The sequence below is a fragment of the Mesocricetus auratus genome, unplaced genomic scaffold, assembly GCF_017639785.1.
Source record: "Mesocricetus auratus isolate SY011 unplaced genomic scaffold, BCM_Maur_2.0 Super-Scaffold_6731, whole genome shotgun sequence".
NCBI classification, from domain to species: Eukaryota; Metazoa; Chordata; class Mammalia; order Rodentia; family Cricetidae; genus Mesocricetus; species Mesocricetus auratus.
The window spans coordinates 1,128,527-1,141,760 of NW_024429185.1; the positions used below are offsets into that span (position 1 = coordinate 1,128,527).

A 13,234-nucleotide genomic window follows, 5' to 3' on the forward strand; every position below is an offset into this window, starting at 1 on the left:
AGTAAAATGCCACAGCGCACTGGAGGGAGGGCCTCGGGCAGGAACTCAGCTCTAAGTCAGGTGCCAAAGGCAAAGCGGCCATCCCCAGCTAACTGACCCACAGACACAAGTCAGCCCAACCGCATACCAAGGAACATAAAACAAAGTCAAATGGGTTATTAAAGAAAAGACAAGGTGATGGGGAAGAAAAAGTTAAGACTGCAGTTTGATGCAGTGATCCCTGCTTTGGGGCAGCCTCTACCCTGGGTTCTGAGGGACATCACTTCCTATCTGGAGGAACGCAGGGCTTATGAAGCAGCTGCCGTCCTCAGACAAGGACACATGGAGCCCAATCATAAGGCACAGAGGTCCTGCTGCCCAGCTCCTCCTGGCCTGCAGCTGGCACTGTCCAGAGAGTTGTGGCCCAAGTTGGAGGCCAAGTCACCCCTATCAGCAACCGGGGCTGAGTTCCAGGACAGTCAGTGCTATTATACAGAGAAATCCTGTCTCAAAAACCTAAAGAAGTTCCCATGAATTATATACACCTTTTTTTTTTCTGAGACAAGGTAGACCAGGTTGGCCTTGAACTCAGAAATAAATCTGCCTATGCTCACAGTGTGCTGAGATTAAAGGCAAGTGTCACTACCCCTGGCACTTTTTTAAAAAGGTATTTTATCTGTATGAGTGTTCTATGTTTCTATGTGTATTGTGTCAGTCTGAAGAAGTCAGATGAGGGTGCCTGATACTTGGAACTGGGGATCTAGAGTGATCGGTGAGCCACCACATAGGTGTGGGGAACAGAATTCAGATCTTCTGGAAGAGCAACAAAAACTCTTAACCTCTGAGCCCCCAGTCATCGCCCCTCCCAAACTATACATGTATACTGTAGCATATGCCCACACAACATAACATAAACGCGTAAGTAAAATCAAATCAGAAAAGCCCACCAGTCTGTCCTAGGCTTTCAAAGCCCTAAAGAGGAGATGCAGGGTTCCTGGTAACTTGCAGTACAAGGGTCACACTGGGCCTTGCAAATGTCCTTTCCAAAATACCTCACTTATGCCAGGGCTCATCAGATGCCAAACGCCCAGAGTCTCACAAGCTGAGGACAGGTATCCTCTCAATAAAGTGACAGGAACCAAACTGTAGGTGGGCCTAGTGGTCAGGTTCCCACCTCCTCCTTCCCCCAATACTGACCTGCAGCAGCATCTTCTGCTGCATGTTAAAAACAAAACAAAACAAAAAACCCGCTCCACTGAATGACGGGTGCACTACATGTCTTCACCTTCAGGCATGCTTGCACACCCACTGTACACACGCGAGACCAGGAAGATGGAACAGCTACCCTGAACAGAACAAAGGCTCCCCTGTGTGGTGATCAGGGAATAGGCCACTGACAAGAGGCCATGGCATGGGTGACTGAAGGATTTCACAAAAAGGTGATTTATAAGAACACAGGCAGGCGGCAGCAGCTCAGGATGGATGTTCTTTGTCTATGCAAGAGTAGGAACACCTCATCAATGTCATTGGTGTGTCCATAGCTTGGCAAGGGAATCTCTCTTTCTCTCTGTGTCTCTCTCTCTCCCCCTTCCCCCCTTCCCCAGCAGGACTGAATAAATGAGCAAATGTGGGCTTCCCTCTGGGGTTGGGGCTGGCAGGACCCTTGGGCCCCACCCAGTGTGAACAGGAAGGCAGTGAGCTCTTAGCCAGCAGCATCCCCAGGGTCAGGCCAGCAGCCGCTCCCTGTAGGGTTGGATGTGATCACCAGCCCCCAGTTTACAGGTGAGGGGTAGGCATCCCCTGGAGTCTGGGATGTTAGGGCTGCAGTCTGCACTGCTCTAGGCAAAGCCCCACAGACAGCACCTCCCAAATGACCCCTGCAGGTTCCAGGGACCTGGACCACCCTAAGAGTGAGTACCTCAAGCTGTGCATGTTCTACTGAGATAGGCACAGCACAAACTCCACTGAGTGCCATGAGAACACACCTAAGCTGCAGTGTTCCTCTAAGCCACTTAGGGTGTGGAACCAGGCAGAAAAAAAAAACACAGGTCTGTGGGCAAAAGAAGCCAAAGACAAGACCGTTCAGAACTCCACTCAAACAACAGAAACATGGGACCCAATCAATATGATAAATGGGCTACAGCTAAATCCCATACCCATGTCACAGGGAATCTAACTGTTGCCTTAAGAGACCTGAGCTTGCTGCGTCATGGGGGGCTGTGGGACCCAAGGAGGGGATGGGCATGAGCACACATGGTGCTTTGCTGTGTACTTGTAGGCAAGTTTCATTGAAAGCAAGCTTTTCTGGACTTCAGGGGAAGCAGTCTAGCAGGAATAGCCCAGCACCTGTTATCCAGGGGTCATGTGCTGTCTGTGGAAGAACTCCGTCTGAGGTCCTTACTGTATATACTTCATTGGGCATGGCTGTGTCCAAATAAAACTGCCCCACAATGAGCCACAGCCTTCAGGTCACCTAGGTGAGTGCTTCGACAAAACCACACAGAGAAAAGCAACAGCAGCACAGCTCCAGTATCCCCTACCACAGTGGTCAACAGCCTTCTTTTCCACACACATCCCAGAGCACATCTATCCAGAGGCAGACGGTTCAAAAAGGACATGCAACTAGCAAATTCAACCCAAATCCAGCACCCCAAGGTTTAATTAAGTCTCTGAAAAGAGTAGACAAGCAGATAAGCTACTGGGTTGGCCTCAGACTATCCTGAACCTCACACACGCAGAACTCAAAAGGCAAAGAGGTTCCTCAGACAAGGAAATGGCATGCTAGAAATTCAACTGCTGCAGAGAATGAAACTTTAACCCGGTTCCAGTACAGAGCCCAGCCAAGGGTTCCCGGGATGACTCCAAGGACTTAGGGAGACAGTAGAACCAGAATGTACTATATATATATATATATATATATATATATATATATATATATATATATATATATATATATATATATATAGCCAAGTGTCTGGAGGCCTATGGCCATGGAGGTCCTGTACAAGATGGAGCTACAGGATCAGGACAGGTCTCCAGGGCATCTAAAGCTTAGGGAGGGCCCACGTGCACCAGTGAAACCCTAAGATGATGGTTTATCAGGTATGGGGGAGGGGGAGTGTCCAGAAGGATGAGGAGCCACCCTGGCTTCCATTCCCAAGAAGGTCCCAGAAAGAAGTCAGTCACTGGGCACTGAAAATCTATACTGGGTACAGTCAGCTCTGCTGCCCTCCTCAGAACTCACACCTACCTGGCTGCATGACAGCACACCACTCCAAACCTAGTGAGGCACCTGGTTCAGTGTGTGAAGACAATGTAGGCACTGGGAGACAGATTCTTAAAAGAACAAGATGTGACCCACAGGAGCTTCTGTCCTGTGAGATAGGCTGGGTGTGCTTCCAAAGCTACCTGTCAGCCTCCAATGACGATATAAAGGCTCCGGAAACCTGACCAAGGATCACTTGGCTACATCTAGACACCACAAGTGGCAAGGAAAGGAATAGGGTCCCAAGACAAGATGCCTGACTAAAGAGCATCAGACCCCACAGGAAAAACAGCAGACAATAAACAGATGGGAACAGATACTTCTACACCCTCAGCTCCTAAGAGCCCAGTCAGCAACACAGACCAGCATGCTCAACATGGACAAACATGCAAGTATGCACTCCCAATACTCACTAGTATGCAACATAGCACATGCGGCATCTCAAGAGGCCTTAGTCTCCCAGTATGTATATCTGTGGTCAGGCTAGGTGTGGCCCTACATGGGCCCCCAACCTCAAGCTGTGCCCTGTGCCAGCCTGCAGTCCAGAGAGATGAATGCACTGCCCAGCACAGTCGTGTGAGTGAGGTAAAACGGAGGGCTGAGTGGTGACCCAAGGTCTGGATTTGAGGTGTCACTAGGAGGCCATAGGCATCACTTTAGCTTGAGATGGCTAGCACCAGGAAATGGTCCACAGCCATTACAGGCAGGACAACACTCCTGCAGAGCCCAGCCTGCCCTTTCACCCATGCTGCCGACTGCATGCAGCTCTTCCCTGAAGAAGGTCCAGGTAGGGATGGAGGTTATGAAGTCTACTTCTAAGAAAAAGGAAGTTCTAAAGTCCATGACAAAGAGCAATCAGATCAGAGCCCTCACTACTTTCCTGCCTGTGAGCAGCCACCTCCAGCCCACAGAGCTGAGCTGCCACATGAAATGTATCTTCAATCAGAAGGTGGTGGCACACTTCTTCGATCCCAGTACTCTGGAGGCAGAGGCAGCTGCCTCTCCACCATGCCCCACACCCCAGTATCTCAATGGAAGGCTAGCCCTGCACACCTGCTTCCTGCCCACAGGGCTCTCGATCTCAGCTGACACCTGAGGGTCCCGTCGATTTGCTCATGTTCATACACTCCCACTCCTCTTCCAAGGACAGGAGAGACCTCCTTGTCACCAGGGACCAGTGTAGGAACAATGCTCAGCACAAGAGGGGCACTAGATGGACACACATTTGCTAAACAAACTAGAGAACAAGAGGCAGGCTTCTTTCCCTCACTCCTGTCCTGTAAACTAAGCCAGAGTCTTCATGCCAAGAAAGAAGATAATGATTGAAAACCCACAGAAGCCAGCAGTCCATGCAACACTGTTGCAGTCCAGTTCTCCACAAGCAGCCTGAACAGCAGAGCAAGGCATCTAGAAATGGTAAATCAAGCCAGGCATAGTACCACATAGGAATTTCCAGCACACGGGAATCTGAAAAAAGGAAGACTGCTGTGTGTTCAAATATAGCCTGGGCTAGAAATATTGAGACACTATTACAATAAAGAAAAAAGAAACAGCTAGGTGTGGTGGTGCACACCTTTAATCCAGCACATGGGACAGAGATAGGTAAATCTGAGTCTGAAGCCAGTCTGCTCCAGAGTGAGTTGGAGGGCAGCCTGGGCTACAGAGAAACCCTGTCTCAAAAACCCATCAAAACACAAAATAAACAGAAACCACTCAAAATGAATTAAAGACCTATATCTTCAAAAGAAACCAAGAGTGAAACTTCCTATCGTTGGAGTTGGCAATAAGTTCTCACATATCTCACCAAAAACTATCAACAGGACAGGACAGTGTGGAGGCGGTACACGCCAATAATCCTAGCACTTGGGAGGCAGAGGCAGACAGATCTCTTGAGCTCAAGGCCAGCCAGGTCTACAGAGCAAGCTCTACGACAGTCAGGCTACTCAAAGAAATCCTGGGGGGATGGGGGAGCACAAAAACTATCAACAGCAAAAAAAGGCAGCCTGAGGCTAGGGAGAAGCGCTGGTCTTGCTTCTCCCATAAAGCCCTGTTGAAAAGCTAAGACGATGGCATGAGTGCAGCTAACTGCTTGGCCAGTGAAGATCTTTTATCAGCAAACAAGGTGAATAGCACCTAAGGGACACTGAGCACCCATCGATCCTCTGGCCTCTAGGCACACATAAGCATGCATGCAGATATACAAACATTTACACACTAACAGATAATTTAGTCTGTATCAATTAAAAGGGTGTGCATCAAAGACTTCTACCAGCCAGCTTGGGACGCAGAGGCAAGCAAACCTCAACGTTCAAGTCCACCCTGGTCTACAGAGTGAGTTCCAAGACAGCTACACAGAGAAACGGTCTCAAAAACCCAAATTACGGAAGAAAAAAAAAAAAAAAACAGTGAAACAAAGTCTCTTTGAGAGAGCCTGGGGTATCCAGAACATCTTACTGACACAGGAAATCTCTTATGGCTATGGATAGTCAACGGAGCTTGCTTAGAGTGTCTGTGTTCATAGCTGCCCCCCACAATAACGAAAAACAAAATGACATGTCAATCCAGAAAAGGGGAGAACACCTGGATAGTTATTTCTTGCAGTCCTGCAAGTGACTAACAGCTCACAAGGCCTGCCAACAAGCTCTGGGAGCTGCCCTCTTCTGACCTTGAGCTCGCACCCACACAGCATGTGTGGGCACACACGTGTACAAAAATAAAAACTTAGCCGGGTGGTGGTGGCGCACTCCTTTAATCCCAGCACTCGGGAGGCAGAGGCAGGAGGATCTCCCAGTTTGAGGGTGGCCTGGTCTACACAGAGAAACCCTATCTTGAAAAACCAAGGGGGGGGTGACGTGGTGGCAGGGCCTCTATCAGACTGGCCTATAAGCAAGTCTATTAGGGGCATTTTTCAAGAAAGGAAAGAAAGAAAAAGGGAGGGAGGGAGGGAGGGAGGGAGGGAGGGAGGGAGGGAGGGAGGGAGGGAGGGAGGGAGGGAGGGAGGGAGGGGTTGGATGTGGTAACGCACACCTTTTGATCCCAGCACTGTAGAGAAGATAGGTAGACCTGGAGTTTGAGGCCAGCCTGAACTACACAGTTGAGTTCTAGGCCAGCTAACATTACTTAATGGGACTCTGGCTTAAAAGAAAACAAAACAATCCTGATATTTTAACTGCAAGCTTGAATTTTATAAAAATCATTAAATAAATTTTTGGCTTGGGATTAGAACTGAGTTCCAACAATGTATGAAATAGTCCTAAACACACTCCTACCATTTTATACTATGTATTTTTGAGAAGTAGCCTTCTCATCACTAACAATTTTAAAAATCAAAGAATTAATTAATTCTGAAAAGCACTGAAGATACTCACAATATACTCAGCCAAAGTCCAGCTTGAGGCTGAGGCATAGGTTCAGGAGTTCACAGCCACTATGAGACTGGGGGTCAGGGGAGGGGTGTAAGACCCTGGGCTCAGGATGAAGACTTCTTACCCATAGACCCCAGACTTGGGGTGAAGTATTTTTACCTGAGCCATTTTGCTGACCCTAAATGCATACCCCATAGTAGTAGTAATGCCATGATGACATGTCCATGGCCAAGAGACTAGTCAGGTCTACACAAGAACCAGCCCACAGGTTCTGTGGTCCACTGATGGGCCTCCCCTTGCATCCTGGTGCTATCAAGTTCAGTCTAGAGAAGCAGGGTACAGATCTACCATCGTCTCCTTCACATGTGAGACCCGCACTGGCTCCCAAACATCCTCTAAAGGGAACCAGGGACTGATCAGCTTCTTTTTCTTTAAGCACAAATATGAGCTTGAAGACTTCACATTTTTAATTTACTTAGAAGCAGGGTCTCACTTTGCTGCCCAGCCTGGCCTAGACTCCCAGGCCCAATGGTCCTCCTGCTTCAGTCTTCCAAGGAGGTGACTGGCCCCTGGCTTCCCCATGAGCTGTCTCTCCTTTATGTGGTACTAGGGATGAAGCCAGGTCTCACTAGGCTAGCACTCTACTGCCACACCTAACCCTGGGAACCGCCCACGCCACTGAGGTGCTCGTGTGGGCCCTTCTAACACAACCGCCATGTTCAGTGATCAAGTTTGATTCAAATTCTGCCCTTCTCTTTTGGTCCTTAGAGACATCTGTTTCTTCTACAGTTTCTCATAGGGGAAAAAAATGCACACATTTTTACCCTAAAACTAAAAACTTGAAGCCAGGCGGTGGTGGCGCACGCCTTTAATCCCAGCACTCGGGAGGCAGAGGCAGGCGGATCTCTGTGAGTTTGAGGCCGGGCTGGACCGACAGCCTCCAAAACAATACAGAGAAACCCTGTCTCGTTAAAAAAAAAAAAAAAAAAAAAAGTAAATGCACACACACCTTTCCTTAGGAAAATGGATTCATGCTGAGCTTTCTATAGGACTAAAGATGACAGAGTCCAGGAGCTCACATCCAAGGGAAGCTCCAGACAGTGTTGTGTCATCTACTCCTTTCCCCTAATTTTGTCCCCACCTCCTTCACCCCAGTGCTGGCATAGGAACAAGCTCCCATGTCACAATCTTTTCCCATCACCCACAGGATAGTTTTGGAAGATGGTTCTAGGGTAAACATACAGTGGTCTATGATGGAACAGCCAGAGCCCACAGGTGGGTATTTTCCAGCAAAGACATCTCAGGGACTCTGCCACATACACAATTCTTAGCAAGAAGACAATGCTGACCAAGCTGTGACCTAGGGCACTGTCTGCACTACTTTCTCTGGAAAGCACATGCTTTTCCTTCTTTAGGCTGAGGGTTTTCTCTGTGTAGCCCTGACTGTTCTGGAACTTGCTCTGTACACCAGGTTGGCCTAGAACTAACAGATCTGCCTGTCTTTGCCCCTGAGTACTCAAGCTAGCATATGCTTTTCTAAAGCCACTCCTTACTTAGAATCTGTAATATCCAGCTCAAACTAAACCCCCCAGCAAGAGAGATTCAGGGACAAACACCTTGTCCATGAATCTGAGCAAGCAGAAAGACTTGCCAGGGTGCACGTGTGGTCTGTGTACACCTTGGTAAGGTGCAAGAGTTGCCTAGTACACTAACAACTGGGAATCAAAAGAGGTCCCAGCTGCAATAAAAGTGTGGCCTACTATTAAAGCAGGATGTAACCCAGAAAATATAAACTTAGAGGAGGCAGGAGTTAGTTCATCTGGGGCTACAAAATAAAATATTCGCTCAAGAAACAAGGCAGAGCTAGTGGTACACACTTGTAATCTGAGCACTTGGGAGTCTGAGGCAAAAGATGAAGGTGAGTTCAAGGCTAGCCTGGACTATATGGTGACACCCTGTTCAAAAAACTATATATGGGGTTGGAGAAATGGCTCAAAGGTTAAGCGCACTTTCTGCTTTTGCAGTGGGCCCAGGTTCAAATCTCAACACCCACATGGTGGTTCACAGCCATCCTTAACTCCAGTTTCCAGGGACCTGATGCCTCCTCTGACCTCCTCAGGTACCAGACATACAACTGTTACACAGACAATGCAGGCATAATACTCACACACATGAATTAACCTAAGAAAAAAAATTAAAAATAAAGCAAGCCTCTAACCCTAACACCGTCACAGCCTGTGTCCACCATAGCAGGGGGCATCAGAACAACTGAGTCTCACACAGCCAACCAGATGCCATCGGGTGGAGATGAGCCATTGACAAGGCACCTGCCTATTTTGAGCTGCATGCCACAGTATGAAGCCTAGGAGGTTTTGAAGCTTGTCCTACTTCTAGGGTACCATTCAATTCTTTCTTTTACAGGTACATGGCCTTGAGCCAAAGTGTCACTGCCAGGTCCTGATGGTAACAGAAATGCCGAGCTCCAGCCCTTTTGTGTTCTACAAAGCAGAAGTTTCCACAGAAGTGCTGGGCAGTGACTGAAGAACAACTCCAGCAGCCAGGCAGTGGTGGTACACACCTCAGTCCCAGCACTAAGGAGGCAGAGACAAGCATATCTCTGTGAGTTTGAGGCCAGCCAGATCTACAGAGAAAGCTATAGAGAAGCCCAGTCTCAAAAAACCAAAAGGGGGGTGGGATCAAAACCCATTTAGGAGACAACACAGATGGAGGTCAAAGGTTAGCTTCTGGTCCCCTTCTTCGGGTCTTTGAGCAGTGACTAATAACGTGGTGTCTTCACCTGATCCCAGTTATGCCTTCTTCCTTCTCTCTTTCCAGGCAGGCCTCCATTAGGCGTGTGAAGGCTGCCTGGGTCAGTTTTCCATCCCACAGACACGAATCCCCAGCACTCACCTGGTCTCACGGTCCCGGACGCTGGGCCTACTATGCAGCCATGGCCACAGCTCTGTCAAAAGGCAACTTGTGTGGATGTGCTGGCTCAATGTGCAGGCCAACCTAAACCAAAAGACAGAAAACACAGAGTTTTAAAGAAGGGCTGGAAATCCAGTGAAGGGGCGGGGCTCAGTGGGAGAGTCTGCCAAATTTGAGGAAGGCCAGGGTTCTGTCTCAAGCACCCACAAGCAAAGAGAAGGCCTCCAATCACAGGAAGAGTGAAATATATCATTGCTGCCTTTCACAACAGAGGCCAGACAAGGAAATCAATTTCTAAGGCCTAGCAGACATGGAGGAAAGTAAACTGTGAACAACATTGCAGACCTGTCTTTGAAGCTCTCAAAAGCATGACAACAGGTTGTTCCCACCAACACCCAGAACATCAACATGGTAAATGACTCAAGGAGTCTATCCTCACAGCAACCCAGGAGTCACAGAACAGTATAGTGGGGATGGCCTTAGGGCAGACCCCACCTTACGAAAGGGACACCTGGTGTGTCTGGTGCTCAGGAAAGCAGCCCAGTGCCCAGATCAGCCAGGTCCTCTCTGTGAACCCCCACCACTGAAGATGTATATATAGGCTTGTCCCTGAGGAAGTGCCCAGGGAAGAAGAGACTGCCTGCGTGCAGATGAGACAAGCAGCTAAAGTCCAAGATCCCAGCAGAGTGGCTGAGGACAGACCAGAGTCCATGGTGTCAGGAGAGCCCACTCTCAGGGTTTTATGCATGTGGCTTGCCCAGCATCCACACCACCTCTGTTCTCTCTTTGCTGTGCCCACACAACTGACAATGATTTCTAATAAGAAACCAATTTGGTATGACTGTCTGTCTCTCTGTCTGTTTTTAAGAAATGAATCAACAGTTAAAAGCACTGGCTACTCTTGTAGAGGACCAACCAGGGTTAGGTTCCTAGAACCCACATGGCAACTCACAACCTTCTGTAACCCCAGTTCTGGGGATACAACACCTACTTCTAGCCTTCTTGGGCACCAGGCACAGACACGGTACACATACATAGAGGTAAAACACTCAAACACAATTTTACAAAAAGGAACCTCTATTTAGTTAGTTTTTGGGTTTGTAAGACACGAACTCAACCATGTAACTCTGGCTGACCTAGAACTTAGAGACAGATCTGCCTGTCTCTGCTTAAGAGCTGAGATTAAAAAGCTTGCCTTTAATCCCAGCATTTGCCTGCCTCTGCCTCTGCCACCACCATCACCCAGAAAAACCTTTATTCCTAATCTTGACCCAGTAATTTGTGGTTCACTCTAGGAAAACTCACCTAGTGAAGACAGGAGAAAATACACAGAGACCTCTGCATATCAAGGAACACAAGGCCCGCCCCATGTAAGTTCCTTGCCACAGACACTACCACGGCCTGACTTTTTGGCTCAGTTCAGGCTAGAAATCCAACAAATGCTGTTAACCCTCACGTGTCTCTCTGCCAGGGATAGGAAGCCCTAGCATAGCTGACCAAGCACCTTTCTCTGCAGGATCAAGGCCAGCACAGACAGACCCCACCCTGTGAGGACTTCAACTTTACAATGGAACAAAAGCAATAGATTGTGAAGAAGCCACCTTTCTGAGTGTCAATTTGTTTCCAGGCTAGCAATACATAGCCTGATCATGTCTCCCCAGTCGGTGACACTGCCCACACCTCCACCTTACAGTCCCACCCCCAGGGGGAAAGCGGGGAAACGACATATACAGGTCCGGGCTGCCTCTTGCCTTCTACCACATAGGTTCTAGGGGTCAAATTTAGGTTAAATAGTCAGGTGGTGGTAAACACTTTCTGGCTGAGCTACCTTGCCAACCCCCTACTTGAATGTTCTTGATCTGTAGATTGTCTAATTTAGTAGGACCCTCACCACAGTGAGTCATGGGGCCACCAGTGTACAAAGTCACATGAATCAGTCAGAAGTTAAGGCCACAACAGAATCTGTTTGTAAAACAGGATGATAGCCCGGCATTGGTGGCACACGCCTTTAATCCCAGTATTCGCGAGGCAGAGGCAGGGGATCTCTGTGAGTTCGAGACCAAGCCTGGTCTACCGAGCGAGTTCCAGGACAGGCTCCAAAACAATACAGAGAAACCCTGTCTCCGGGGGGGGGGGACAGGATAATAAACATGATGTACAAGAAAAAAAGAAACTGCAGCAAGAATATGGCTCAACTCTAGGGCAAGACAGATTTCTGACTCATAAATAAATAAACAAACAAACAACTGCAGCAGAGCTAGGGTGTAGCTCTGGCAGAAAGCTTGCCTGGCATGCACCAGGCCTGGGTTCTATCTCCAATATCACAAAAGTAAATAAAACAAGTGCCCTTATCTTGGCAAGAAGGTACAAACTCTTTTCCCAACTTACCTACACATATAATGCATTCGCCATTAGAAACCTCCACGGGCACGTGGCTGTGGCACAAGGCACTTGCCACACAAGTGTAAAGATTCACACCCTATGGAGAAGCTAGGCACAGAGGCACACTCACAGTCTCAAATCTAAACACAGTGGCACACACTCAGTCTCAAATCTAGACACAGCGGCACACTCTCACAGTCTCAAAATGGGACAGACAGGAGGACCACCTGACTTCCAGAGTTAACCTAGAAATATCTCTGTATAGCTCCAAGCTAGCATTAAACTCAAGGCCATCCTCATGCCTCTGTCAGTTGTTATCAGAGGTATACGCTACTTTCCCTAGCTCAATTCTGCTAGTTATGACATTAAATTTTCAGTGTGGGATTTCAGCCACTGTCTCTAAGATGCACAGTGTTTCTGAACATCTGGACCAGCAAGATGGCTCCAGCAGGTAAGGTGCTGACCACCAAGCAACCTGAGTTCAATACCTGAGAGCCAAGTGGCAGAAGGGAACTGGATTCGCACAAGCTGACCTACACGAGTGTACATGCCTGCACGCACACTCACACATCCATCAGTGTAACAGTTAGCATGAAGGTCATCATCTCCAAATCCCGAAGGCCAGACCTGTGAGCCGCTCAAATGAACCTCATTTTTGGCCTTCTGTCCCCGCCTTCTACACCAAGCACCCTCCCACCATGGACATTTCATATATGAAACAAACCCTGCAAGGATGGGATCTCAAGTCCAGGTCATCAAGAGGCAGGTGTGCTGCCAGGTGGTGGCGACACCTTTGATCCCAGCGCTCAGGAGGCAGAAGCAAGCAGATCTGAGTCCCAGTTCAGCCTGGTCCACAGAGTGAGTTCCAGGACAGCCAAGGCTGTTATACAGAGAAACCCTGTCTCGAATGAATGAATGAATGAATGAATGAATGAATGAATGAAAGAAATTTTAAAAAACACCAAAAGAAAGATGGATATGATGCACCTCCAGTGGCATCATATCCACTGATGGGCAAGGCAACCAAACCATATACTAGCTCTAAAATAATAAAAACAAACACCAATTCTCTAATTTCCATTCTAAATTGAAGAAGACCTTAAACATAACTACCAGGCCACGGTGACACTTAAAAACCTAATAAATACTTACCCCACATTCCAGGACTTCCTGTTCTGGAGGTGTTTGGACTCATCAGCTGCTGCTGCTACCACTGTATCCAGTGGTTCCCTGCCTACCTACTATGCTCAGGGGTTTTCCAAGAAGGTACCCTTGCTCCACCCCCACCCAATAGGGAGGCTGTGCAGTCAGACGC

At 48.2% G+C, this 13,234-nt stretch overlaps 1 protein-coding gene across 5 annotated transcripts in view; it reads right to left on the minus strand.

Annotated features, from left to right (window-relative positions):
- Positions 1-13,234, minus strand: part of Gatad2a (GATA zinc finger domain containing 2A) — an 81,306-nt gene that overhangs the window by 32,183 nt on the left and 35,889 nt on the right. For all 5 annotated transcript variants that reach the window (XM_040742040.1, XM_040742041.1, XM_040742042.1 and 2 more), the window contains one exon: positions 9,520-9,621. The gene's annotated coding sequence lies outside the window, so the exon portion shown is untranslated. Of the gene's footprint in view, positions 1-9,519; positions 9,622-13,234 lie in introns of those variants that run through there.